Genomic DNA, 13182 nt, shown 5'->3' with positions numbered 1-13182 from the left:
GCCCTTCCTAGTGATGTGGTAATGGCAGATTCTGTTAATGCCTTTAAGAGGGGCCTGGATGAGTTCTTGATCAATCAGAATATCCAAGGCTATTGTGATACTAATATCTACAGTTAGTACTAGTGGTTGTATTTATAGTTTATGTATGTGAGTGTATAGATTGGTAGGTGTGGGTTAGGTGTGCTGGGTTTACTTGGATGGGTTGAACTTGATGGACACAGGTCTTTTTTCAACCCTATGTAACTATGTAACTATGTAACTATGTGTATGTATGTGTATCTGAGTGTGTGTATGAATGTATGTGTATCTGAGTATGTATGTATATCACAGTATGTGTGTCTATTGTTGCCAGTATTGCTGATTGTGACTGTATAAAGAGAACATGACAAAAAAAAAAAAAAAAAAAGATGTGCAACATGACAATTTCATGTAAATGTGCATGCCATTTTTTGGTGCACTACATTCTCCCTAATACTTCTTTGCCAAATTAAAATAATTTCTGCTGCCCTAATTATTACTTGCCTCACCATTAGACATTTACATTTGTACAAACATTGTGTCAATCCTTGTGCATGCAATTTTACTGATACCGCTATAAAAGTCTGGTGGGTGGTCCCTATATTTTTCTTTTATTAATGGTAGAAGAGAGGGGTTTCTCTTTTATAATATCCTATAATACTACTCTATATAAGTCTGCCAAGTGGGGGAACGGTTGCAGAGCTAATTTAAAAATGAAATGTAAGAATGACAATGAAGGGCCAGAGAAAGATAAAGAAAGAAGTGTAGAAGCATAAAATAGTTGAAATACATAATACTTATATGTTATGGATATAGATATATAAATAAGGGTTCAATCTATATAGGAATGGGACCTGTTATCCAGAATGCTGGGAGCTGGGGTTTTCCATAACTTGGATCTCCATACCTTAAATCTACTAAAAATAATTTGAACATTAAATAAACCCAATAGGATTGTTTTCCCTCCAATAAAGAGGAAATTGTTATAAAAAATTAGAATTATTAGCTGGAATCTATGGGAGATGACCTTCCCGTAATTCAGAGCTTTCTGGATAATGGGTTTCCAGATAACAGATCCCATACCTGTTATAATAACACACTGAGTGCAGTGCTGTGCTTCTGTAAATTTAGCTTCACATGTAGCCAGGCAAATTGATGCATTTAGCATCCAACAGGACAAAGAAAATGTTTCATTGCTAGTCAAGTTAGCCTAGGTGTTTGGTCACTACCTGTTGCCCAACAAACCGTGAGTGCTGTTGAGTGCAGTTTTTTAGCATTTATATAGCGTATCATTTCAAGCTCGCCAAACAAGCAGATATTTTTCCAATCTTCTCCCAATATGCCCACCTAAGGTGGCAATATTGGGGTAATTTGATTGCTTGGCCCTAGGGCCAAATGATTAAATTAAAAAAACAGGTATACGGGCTGTCGGAATAAGGACCGCATCAACAAGCCGATGCAGGCCACGATCCATCAGGAAAATCAAATCTACTCTACACCAATTTTAGGCCAGATATTGCTCGGGTGGGCCCATCAAGGGTGCCCGTACATGGGCAGATAAGCTGCCAAATCGGTCTGAAGGACCAGAATCAGCAGCTTAAATCTGCTGTGTATGGCCACCTTTAGTTAGGAGGTTTCAGTGCATGCAGCTGTTGGAAGCATACTTTGCCTTCAGCATAGAGGAGGGCGGGACATTGCTACTGGTTTTGTGACATCACAGCAAGTGTTGCCACTCCCATTCATCTATGACTTGAACTGGGTCTCTGAGACAAGATCCTTACTGTATGCAATGTTATTCATTTTATTGGGAAAATAAAAACTTCATACTCGATAGTCAGCCCTGTGTGCGTTACCCTTAAACTTACAATATATGTAGTCACTACACTTAAAAAAAATCCTTCTAACACAAATATAGTGCATTTCCAGATATTAAGAATGATCAAGCTAATGGGCCTAAATTTTCAGTGGCTTCAGATACATTCTCACACAATCCAAACTGATCCTCCTTCAGTATTTCCAATTCTTTAGGGTGTAACAAACACTTGTCCTCCCTGTGTTTTGTAATTTTGTAAGATTGTACAGAGCTGCATACCCTTGAGGCTCTTTATAAATAAAGTTATACATACATACATGTGCATGCTGTGTTCCTTGGTTCATCTAGCTGCTTCTCTAGTTTTAATTATATTTCAATATTTGTTAAATAATCCCATAATTTAATAAGCATCACAATTAAAAACTAGAAACGGAAGTTTGAGAACAAACTTCATGTTGGTTTGAAAAATGTGAAGTCACTGAATGAAATCTGCTCTGTTGCTGGTTCCGCTCACTTTTTTTTTAACCTTAGACCACAGTTATATAATAAAAACCACTGTGCAAAGTTTGGTGACCCTGGTTTTAATAGTGTCTGAATGGCAGCAATATAAATTTTCTTACAGAAAGTCAACGACTGACTTTAGTCATCTATAGCCTTGGGACCGCATATGGCCTCCTAAAGATCCCGTCGCAACCGTCACAAGCGAACTAAATCGGTCTCAACTCCACCCACAGGTACCAGTCCAGTAACTGCGAACCTCACTAGGCCTGAAGCCTCAGCTTCCCCTTCAGACTCTTCACAGATGTCCTCTCAAGGCAGCCTGTTTGACGACCCACCCAGAGGTTCACCCTGGCAGGGAGAACAGTCCAGATCCTCTGACGAGGTACTCTTAAGTAAATTTAAAATTATGTTGCAACAAGAGCTAGACGCTATCGCAACCAAGATTTCCACAGACCTAGCCAAACAAGTTGCGGACTGTCAGGCTTACCGGTCAGGATCAAATATGTTGACAGACACACAGCCCTAGGCTCACCTGAGGATGGTACAGGGAGCTAAGGGAGTGACGAGTAGCCCGTGAGGCCAGAAAACAAAGTACACAAGGATGAGGCAAAAGCTTGGTCAGACGGGTCCGGGTCGAGTCAGGCAGCAGAGATTCTCAAGCGGATAAACAGGCCAAATCGGGAGCAGAGAAAGGATGGAAGGTCAATCAGAGCTGGGTCAAACCAAAGGAATTCAAGTACAGGAACAGGCTAGGTATCTTAGGAGTAGACCGCGATAACCAGGCACTGATAGGTAAACCGTGTATAGTTGCCGTGGGTCTAAACGCACACCGTACATGCGTGCAAATAGTCGCCATGCCTGTCTGCAAATAGTTGCCATGTGTGTGCACGAATAGTCACCATGCATGCACGCGAATAGTCGGCAAGCATCAAGACGCATGCACAGGAGCGTGCCCAACGTTCTGGACACAACACGCACTGAGCGCCGGATCCAACGCGGATGGCGGACTGATCGGCGAACACAGTAAGTATCCTTACAGCGGACCTTGGCACACACATAGCAGACACCGAAGCTAAAGTGGACGATATTATAACAGTCATAGACTCCCATGAATAAGATATTTTTACGCTACAGGCCCAGCTTAAAGAGGCCCTAGATAAAATCAAAGACGCGGACAACAGGTCTAGGCGCAACAATGTGAGAATCCGAGGCCTACCTGAAACTATCATAGATCTACCAGCCTCCATCCAAAACTTTCTACACTCTCTAGTTCCTGAGATTACAGTAGCTGACTGGAAATGGACAGGGTACATCGCGCCTTGCACCCCAGACGGCCAGATGACCCTCCCAGGGACATCATTCTACGCTTGCACTTCCATCACACACAGGTCACTGTCCTGATGACGGCCGGGAAATCTACTAACCTAGTTTTCCAAGATCATCCCTACCAAATATATGCAGATCTATCTCCCACTACACTGCAAAAAAGAAGGATCATGGGCCCGATAAGAAGACACTCCAACAGCATAACATTCAGTATCATTGGCTTTTTCCATTTCGCCTATCCTTCAACTACAATAATAGGCAGCACACGGTAGCTACTTTGGAAGAAGGCCAGGGCTTGCTCACGAAACTGGGGTTTACATTTCCTCGCTCTAGAGAATCTTCATTTCTGATTGCTTCGCAACCCCAGCTGCCAGCTGTAGCCTCCAGGCTACAATCTTCCCATTCATCTTCCATACCACCTTAATGGATGCTTTCTCCGGATCTCACCGGTTCTGCCTTCACATAGCTCAATATTATCGAGAGGACTTCCCATGAGCCTGGCCGATGCCAAGACAATCCATAGGCGTGGATCGCCACTAGAATAGAATATATCTTTATTGTCATTGTCATAAAGTAAACAACGAAATTTAAAAGAAGCAAGCAACAACTCAAAGCAATGGCATAATAATAGAAATATCATAATAATAGAAAGATCATTCTACTATTTCATATTTAAGGCCATAATTGCTCTTGGATAAAAGCTATCTCTCAATCGATTTGTTCTGGCTTTCATTGCTCTAAATCTCTTCCCCGATGGCAAGAGCTGAAAGAGACAGTGGCCAGGATGAGTCAGATCATGTACAATGTCCATAGCTTTTATCTGACATCAGGAGGTAAATGTGTTCCAGGGTTGGGAGCGGACAATCAATTATTTTCTCTGCTGACCTTACAACCCTCTGGAGTGCCTTAACATCTTTGGAGGTGCAAGCACCAAACCACAAACATAGTCCATACGTAAGTATGCTTTCGATGGATAAAAGGCAAGAAGCAGATTTTTAGGTAGATGGTTTTTCCTTAAAACTCTCAGAAAGTACAGTCTTTGCTACGCCTTCTTTAACAGCCCTTTAATGTTTGCACTCCACATCAGATCATCCTCCAACTCCATTCCTAGGAATTTAAACACCGAAACCCTCTCCCATCTTCATTTCATCAATGATGAGTGGCTCAACGTTGCTCTTATTTTTCCTAAAATCGACAACCAGTTCCTTGGTTTTTGCAATATTTAGGAGCAGGTTATTGGCTCTACACCACTCCGACAGCCGTTCCACCTCATCCCTGTATTCCATCTCACTCTCTTTTCCAGACATAAGTCTGATCACCGTAGTATCGTCTGTAAACTTAATGATTTCATTTCCAGAGTGGGTAGGAACACAATCATATGTTTACAGAGTATACAATAGCGGACTACACAACCCTGAGGTAAACCGGTACTTAAACTTAGAGCATTTGAGATGTGTGAGCCCAGTCAAACCCTCTGAGAGCGACCTGACAAAAAGTCCAAGATCCAGCTACAAGTAAGCAATGGAAGTCCAATTTGAACACTAAACGTTGTGGAAATATGGTATTGAACGCTGAGCTGAAATCCACAAAAAGCAGTCTTGCATAACTCCCCCGTTGCTCCAGATGAGTCAAGACAGCATGAAGAGCGGTCGCCACAGCATCCTCAGTAGATGTCTTTGCCTTATAAGCAAATTGGAATGGATCCAAATCTGCTGGCAGACACGCATGATATGATTTCGCATCAGTTTCTCAAAACACTTCATGATAACAGATGTAAGTGCCACTGGACGAAAATTATTCAAGCTCTTTGTAACAGATTTTTTTGGCAATGGAACAATGATGGAAGACTTAAGACAAGGTGGAACAAAAGCCTGGGAGAGGGACTGATTAAAAATCTCAGTAAGGACTACGGGCAATTGCTGTGCATAGTCCTTCAGCACCCGTCCAGCCACACCATCGGATCCAGCAGCCTTCCTTGGGTTCACCTTCCTTAACACCTGCCTCACATCCGCCTTCCCCACCATAAACACATCTCCATTATAACTAGGTGACTGCAATAGACCAGCTGTTTGTGGCACCTCAAAACGGGCAAAAAGATGTTCAACTCTTCTGCTTAAGAAGCATCTCCCTCAATGATCCCAGTAATGCTTGATTTATAACTGGTGAGGTGCTGAACACCCCTCCACACCTGTCTGGTGTTTTTGCTACTCAAATGCTCCTCTATCCTTGTTCTACAGGCTGCCTTTGCCTCCCAGATACCTCTCTTCAGGTTGGCTCTCAACGCACTATAAAGCACCCTGTCCCCACTCCTAAAAGCAATATTCCTGTCTTTCAATAGTCCCTGCACCTCCCTTGTCATCCAGGGCTTCCTATTTGGATAAATCCTCATCATTCTATCCCTAGTGACATTATCCGTATAGAACCTAATGTAATCCAGAACTGTTGTGGTATAGGACTCCAGATCCTGTTGTTTAAAGATCTCCCAATGAGTTCTCTCAGAACAGTCCTGCAATTGTTGAGAGGGATCCGCAGACCATGTAGTAACAGTCCTGATCGTAATAGGAGCTTGTTTCCTGAGAGAAATATACGCAGGAATCAAAAACTGAGACACATGATCCGACTGACCAAGATGAGCTAGAGGTTTAGCCGTAAAGGCTTGTTTGATGTTTGTATGTAGTCTATCCAAAGTTCTCACTCCTCTAGTCGCACACTTAATATGTTGGTAAAATTTAGGTAGAACATCTTTCAGATCTGCATGATTAAAATCCCCAGAGATGATATGAACAGCATCAGGATACTTGCTCTGTTTGCTGCTAATGCTTTCATACAAACGCCCCAGAGCCACACTAGCATTTGCATCCGGTGGTATACACAGCTGTTAGCAGTATAGCATTGAATTCACATGGGAGGTAAAAAGGTCTGCACTTAATAGTCATAAACTCCACATCCTGAGAACAGTGACTAACAACTACAGTAGAATTTGTACACCAGCTGCTATTAATATAGATGCACAACCCCCCTCCTCGCTTCTTACCAGAATTCTCTGACCTGTCATGCCGATACGCTGTGTAGCCTTGCTAATTCAATGGCCGAATCAGGAATGCAAGGATTTAACCATGTCTCCGTAATCAGCAGAATGCAGCAGCCCATCAAGATCTTTTCTGTTGCAATTCGTAGTTTCCATTCATCCAATTTATTAGCTAAGGACCTAGCGTTTGAAAGAAAGATGCTTGGAAGCAGCGGTCTATGCAGCCATCTCCTTAGTCTTGCCAACACGCCGCCCCAACACCCTCTCCTCCGCTTGTGATAACCGCACCGCCGGCAACTCCGCAAAGCCGAAGATGGAGCTGTGATCCACGGAGAACCAGTCGTCTGTGCAATAGCGTCTAGGATATTATAGACGCAGAGAAACTCCGCTGATGATGCCGCACATCTCCTGCTGCACAGCAGTCCAATGGACATAAGAACCTGCCGGCTATAGGTGTACCTGGCCAGGTGAGATAACAAAGCCCTGCTCTGAGTTGGAGCGCATACAGCTGCAGTCTCATTGTGGGTTTCTATCTACCTACACAACCAGTTAACAATTCTTTTTTCCTTTTCCCTCTTTCTTTTTTTTTTATATATGTATCACTGTGTTCGTGTGCCTCGTTTGAGCTGCCCCCCCTTGGTTTCTCTATCTGTGACACTTTTGGAGCTTTTTTGCTTAACCAACCCTGGAACACTGATACTGAGCCACCGACACCACCAGGGGGCCTATTTGACATTCACCATTTGCCACCTTCTACCCCCCTTCCCCCCCCTCCTTTTTTTTTTTCTTTCTTCCCTACTCCAAGCTAATATTGGGGATATTGTGGTCAATTTCAAAAGTGCTAGCCAGAACATGTGTCTCCCCCTATCCGGTTATTCCGAAGCCTCCCTTGATAGGGGCTTCAGAGAAATTTACCGGGATCTTACAATTGCATTTTTTGTGATTATTGTACATTTGTTTACTAATGTTTATATGGTTCTATTTGGACAGGTCTTTCTAGGTTTTTACATTTGTATATATGTATACAGGGTCGGCTGTGGGCAGTTTCTAGAAGCATTGACGCCATCTTACACCCATGGCTTTTAAAATCTTAAGCTTAAACGTCCAAGGCTTAAACTCTCCAGTTAAAAGAACTAAAGCCTTTACCTTCTTTAACTCACTACAAGCTGATGTCATATGCTTACAGGAAACTCATACTTCCTTTCCTAAGTATTTCCATAGGAGATTTTCGAGATCAATATTGTCAACAAGTTCCACCAAAACTTAAGGGGTCGGTATATTTTTTCACTCTAGTATAGCAATAACAATTGATAAAACAAACATATTGATCCTGAAGGCCGTTATATAATTGCTAACGTTCACATAGGGGACTCCCCTTTAACTATAGTAACCTACTACGCCCCTAATATCGACCAGATAGAGTTTCTAACTAAATTATTTGACTCATGCCATAGCAACCAACTGGGCCCACTGATAATCTGCAGTGACTCCAATTCAGTTTGGAACGATAGACTAGACTGTATATCACTCTCAGGAAAACAGACTCCCCTTAGTGCCCTCAAGACATCCCAGTGCTTTAGAGAGCTTCTTAAATCCTATTCTTTTGTAGATGCATGGAGGAAAAAAACCCAGACGTTAAACAATTCTCTCACCACTCTGCCCCTCATAAAGTTTCCTCAAGAATCTACCATATGTTCCTTTCTCCTTCTCTCATACCGCTGCTCCACCCCTCCAGAATGTTAAACATTAGTTGGTCAGATCATTGCCCCATCCTAACTTCATTATCCCAACTTCACGAACGCCTAAGAGTTAGATTTTGGAGACTAAATGAGTCATTGTTAAGCTTTCCTGAAGTAATCGAGAACATTAAAAAAGGCTTGTCACAATATTTCACCGAGAATTCCCAGTCTGGCCCCATGGCTTCCACATTATGGGAGGCACCCAAACCAGTGATTAGGGGACAATTTATCCAGATAGGTTTGCAGCGGAAGAGTGCGAGAGAGAAGGCGATCCAACTTCTCACTCATTCCCTAGACCAAATGGCCTTTAAACAGATAGAAGACCCTCTCTGACTACCAACCCCAAATATCTCAACTCCAGAAGGAACTAGATTTACTGCTAACCACAGCAGCGGAAAAGAAACTTAGATGGGCTAAGCATAAATTATTTTACTCATTAGATAAGCAGGGTAGGTCATTAGCACGTAAATTGAACAATCGGGATCCCTTCCCCTCCATTCATCGCATACGCACAGCTCAAGGCTTCCAAACAAGAAATCCCATAAAGATTGCCAACAAGTTTGCTTCATTCTACCAAAAACTATACACTAACCCAGTCCCTATATCTCGCAACACATATGATAAGTTGTTCTGTGACCTTAACCTCCCTAAACTTTCCCAAGATCAAATTGACTTAACAGAACAGGAGATTTCCGCTGAAGAAGTTACTAATGTCATTAGGAATCTAAAAACAGGTACCGCTCCCGGTATAGATGGTTTGCCCAACATCTACTTCAAAAAATTCATGAAGGAGCTTACCCCACATTTCACAGCAATGTTAAATAGCCTCAAGGCTGGAGGTACTTTACGACAGGAGTCCCTCCAAGCAAAAATCTCAGCTATACCCAAACCCAACTCAGATATATTAGACGTTAAGAACTACAGACCCATCTCAGTCCTGAACACAGACATTAAACTACTTGGGAAAATAATAGCATATAGAATTAACACTTTCCTCCCCTTCTTGATTCATAAAGATCAAGTGGGGTTTATACCTGGGAGACAAGCATCTGATGCAATTAGACTCATCGCTTTGCTAACCTACTACGCTAATCAATCTCACATACAATCTATGCTCCTTAAACTGTATATTAGGAAAGCCTTTGATTCCCTATCATGGGACTACCTATATTCTATACTAAACCAATAGGGCTTTGGGACTAACTTTGCCTCGTGGATTAAAGTGCTATACAGAGCCCCCACAGCTCTAGTGAACATATTAGGTTTCTCCTCCTCCACCTTCCCTATAAGCCGTGGAAAAAGACAGGGTTGCCCCCTTTCACCAATATTGTTCGACCTAGCTATCGAGGCCCTAGCAATAGCACCTTCCTTCCTGACTCCAAGATGGCAATCGGACCAGTCCCTGGATCAACTAGTACTAAGAGCTATCTCCCATAACCCTGTATTCCCTCAAATAAATACATCAATTTACCAGAGCATGCAGTGAAACTTCTAAAACTTAATTTTGATTTTCACTGGCAGTCCCACTACATCTCTATACTAGGGGTAAAGTTATCCAAATCATATGACTCCCTGTATAAATTTAACTATCCGGCAATGTTCAAATCCTTGGTGTCTCTTCTGGAGGGGTGGAGTACACACAAAATCTCTTGGATAGGCTGCATAAACTCTGTTAAAATGACATTACTGCCAAAGCTGCTCTACCTGCCCTATCTCTATTCTGAAAACAGATTTGTATATATTTGAATCCCATATCAACAAGTGTACACTTTATTGCCCCGAACAAAGGGAGGACTGGGTCTACCAAATTGACTTTATTATTACGGCAGCACAATTGGGCCAGATTCCCCCACTGCATGCCCAAACAGACCCCCCCCCCCCCACTGGGTCTCTCTAGAGTCCCACTTCTCTTGCCCTTTTTCTCCAGCGTGCCTGAAATGGAGCTCAAAAGCATCTAGGCCTCCCTCATGCAGTCCCTGCTTAGGATTAACACTGAGAATCTGGGACTCAGCCAAATCTTTATCTCGGCTCATACTTTTTTCATCTCGGCTTTATCTCGGCACATACATCTTTAGCTCGGCTAACCCCAAGTTCTCCCCAGGCCTCAACCCCAACCTATTCATATGGTGGACACTCAATAAAAAATGGGCAATTGGGCACCTGTTAACTAGATCAGGTCCTTTTCTCCCTATTATACAGTGCCTTTTTCCCAGATGAAACAGCTAAAAACCTTTTATATGTTACAGCATGGCAAACTGATACACAATCTAGCCTGGCACAAGAGGAATGGAAGTCTATATGGCTAACAGTTAAAGGTGCTTCTTAGGTGGTACCTTGTTCCAGTTCGTATAGTGAAATTTATGCCCACAGCCAACCCAAGATGTTTCCGGGGATGTGATCAACCTGGTTCGATGTTCCACATATGGTGGTCTTGCCCTAAAGCCCAGAGATTCTGGATAAGAGTATTCACTATGGTCCACTCCATTTTTGGAGTCTCAGTCCCTAAACATCCATCCTGTTATGTAAGAAACCTGATGCCCTTACAGTGAAACAATTTCAACTTTTTACAGTTATCATGACGGTAGCCAAACACACAATATCGAAGCTTGGAAAATGAAACAAATTCTGTTCGAGGCTCTTAAAAGTAAAGTTGATGGAATCATGGCTATGGAAAAAATGTCTAGCATCTTATCTGATTCGCATAAACAATTTATTAAAATTTGGGAGCCATGGCTTGTCTACAGACATGGGGCGGACAACCCTACCTCCCTCCTTTCATTGTAACCCCAACTATAAAATAAAAAACTACAATGGACATCGAATACAGAAAAGCAATAAGGCATAAGACCACCCAGCATCCCCCTAACAAAACTCAAAGCAACATAACCTGTCCATTGTATATAGTTATAGTTACCCTGCTTTTATATAAGATTACAAAGGAAAGGGTCCTAAAGCGGCCCCACAAGGGAACCCCTCTGGCCCTCTATGGTATGCCTACAGACTACAATATCATATCAATGTTCACTATCTTTGACTTACCAAAACGCTCCATTACATTATGGGTTTTTTAATGCTTATTTCGAAATAAAAATATATTGAAATAAAAAAAAAATGTGATTGGTGGTTGGTGGGTGTGCCCACTTTTTCTAACCTTGAGTTGATGTCACCCAGTGACAAACTGTGGGCACCCTGGCATAAATAGTGTAAGAATGACAGCATTTAAACCAATAAATTTAAATGGATTAAATCTGATTGGCTGTTAGTGGCGCAACCCACTTTTCCTTTTTTTGAACTGCAGTCCCCCAATGACCAACTTTTCAAAGTTTGCATAAAAATTGTAAGACTGACAGCATTTTACATTTCACCATTGAAAGTAAATTGGTGAAATGTGATTGGCTGTTTGTGGCTCCACCCACTTTTTTCTAACTTTGAACAGCAAATACCCAGTGACTTTGGAAAGTTTAACAACCCTGGAATTAATACTTAAATAATGGCATCAGTTTAAATATAAACCACAGAAATGGGTGGAAATGGATTGGCTGTTGGTGGCTCCGTCCGCTTTTTCTAACCTTGAATATGTAGTCAGCCAATGAGAACCCTGACATAAATAGTGCGAGAAAGGCAGCATTTTAAATTTAAACCAAAAAAATAGGTGTCTGATTGGCTGTTGGTGGCTCCATTCACTTTTTCAAAACTAAAAATGCAGTCCCCTTGTGACCCTGGTGTTATTACTGTGAGAATGGCAGCAGGTTGAATTTCCCCATTGAAAGACAATAGATAAAATCTGATTGGTTGTTGGTGGCTCCACCCACTTTTTCTAACTCTGAACCGCAGTTATCTGGTGACAAGCTCTGCAAAGTTTGGGGACCTTAGTATTAACATTTAAAGAATGGCAGGGTCATCAAACAAATTATTATGTTATTCAAGTTTGGGGGGTGTAGCTTCAAAGCTGTAAGAGCAGTTTGAAAATCTTCCCAGTCAAAAATTGGGGTGTTCAGAGCGGCGCCACAAAAATACGGGGGGCGGGATTTCTTAGAAAAGCACAAGCAACCTGCTCCGATATAGAGCAAAGAAGTGTGGAGAGTTTGGCTGCTGTACACATAAAACTGTAGGAGGAGTAGTGTTTAGAAAATGGGGGGCCCTAAGAATAAGAAGAAGAAAAAGTGGAAGAATAAGTCGAAGAACAGTATGTTGGGTTTTTCAACCCAACCTAATAAAAAGTTATACAAATGTAACTTTTGATGAACAAAATTTTTCACCAGGTTTCACCATGAAAAAACGCCCAAAGAATCCAATGTGTGAACCCTTTAAAATATTCTATATTTTTATATGAACCTGACAATTCTAATCTGATTCTCAAACAAGTCTTAAAAGCAGATAAAGAAAACCTAGTTAAACAAATGAAACAAAAATTATCCAATAACATATCTGCATGTGTCAAAAATAAGTGAATCCTTGGGATGATAATCAGGTGCAAGTGTTCATTTAAAAAATGGGGATCCAGCAAAGCCTGATTAAAACATACAATACATTTGTGAATGTGTATCATGGTTCGAAAAAAGGAGCTGTCTGGAAAACTCAGAAAAAGACTTAAATGTGGAATGTTACATTTGAGGAAAGAAAAATGCTGCATTCCAGCATAACAACCTTATCCCATCTGTAAAACATGGTGGTGGGAGTGTTCTGGTTTGGGCCTGTTTTGCTGCATCTGGGCCTGGATGGCTTGCCATCATTGATGGAACAATGAATTCTAAACT

At 41.8% G+C, this 13182-nt stretch overlaps 1 protein-coding gene and 1 long non-coding RNA gene across 3 annotated transcripts in view; both read right to left on the bottom strand.

Annotated features, from left to right (window-relative positions):
- mocos (molybdenum cofactor sulfurase) overlaps window positions 1-13182 on the bottom strand; it is a 465613-nt gene that overhangs the window by 365073 nt on the left and 87358 nt on the right. The window lies entirely within an intron of this gene.
- Window positions 5152-10244, bottom strand: LOC116411708. Its single transcript, XR_004223302.1, has 2 exons — window positions 6693-10244; window positions 5152-6231 (listed from the first exon to the last, which is right to left on the bottom strand). It is a non-coding gene; the product is annotated as an uncharacterized LOC116411708 (long non-coding RNA).

This window comes from Xenopus tropicalis, chromosome 6 (assembly GCF_000004195.4).
Source record: "Xenopus tropicalis strain Nigerian chromosome 6, UCB_Xtro_10.0, whole genome shotgun sequence".
NCBI classification, from domain to species: Eukaryota; Metazoa; Chordata; class Amphibia; order Anura; family Pipidae; genus Xenopus; species Xenopus tropicalis.
This window is presented reverse-complemented; position numbering and strand designations above follow the sequence as displayed.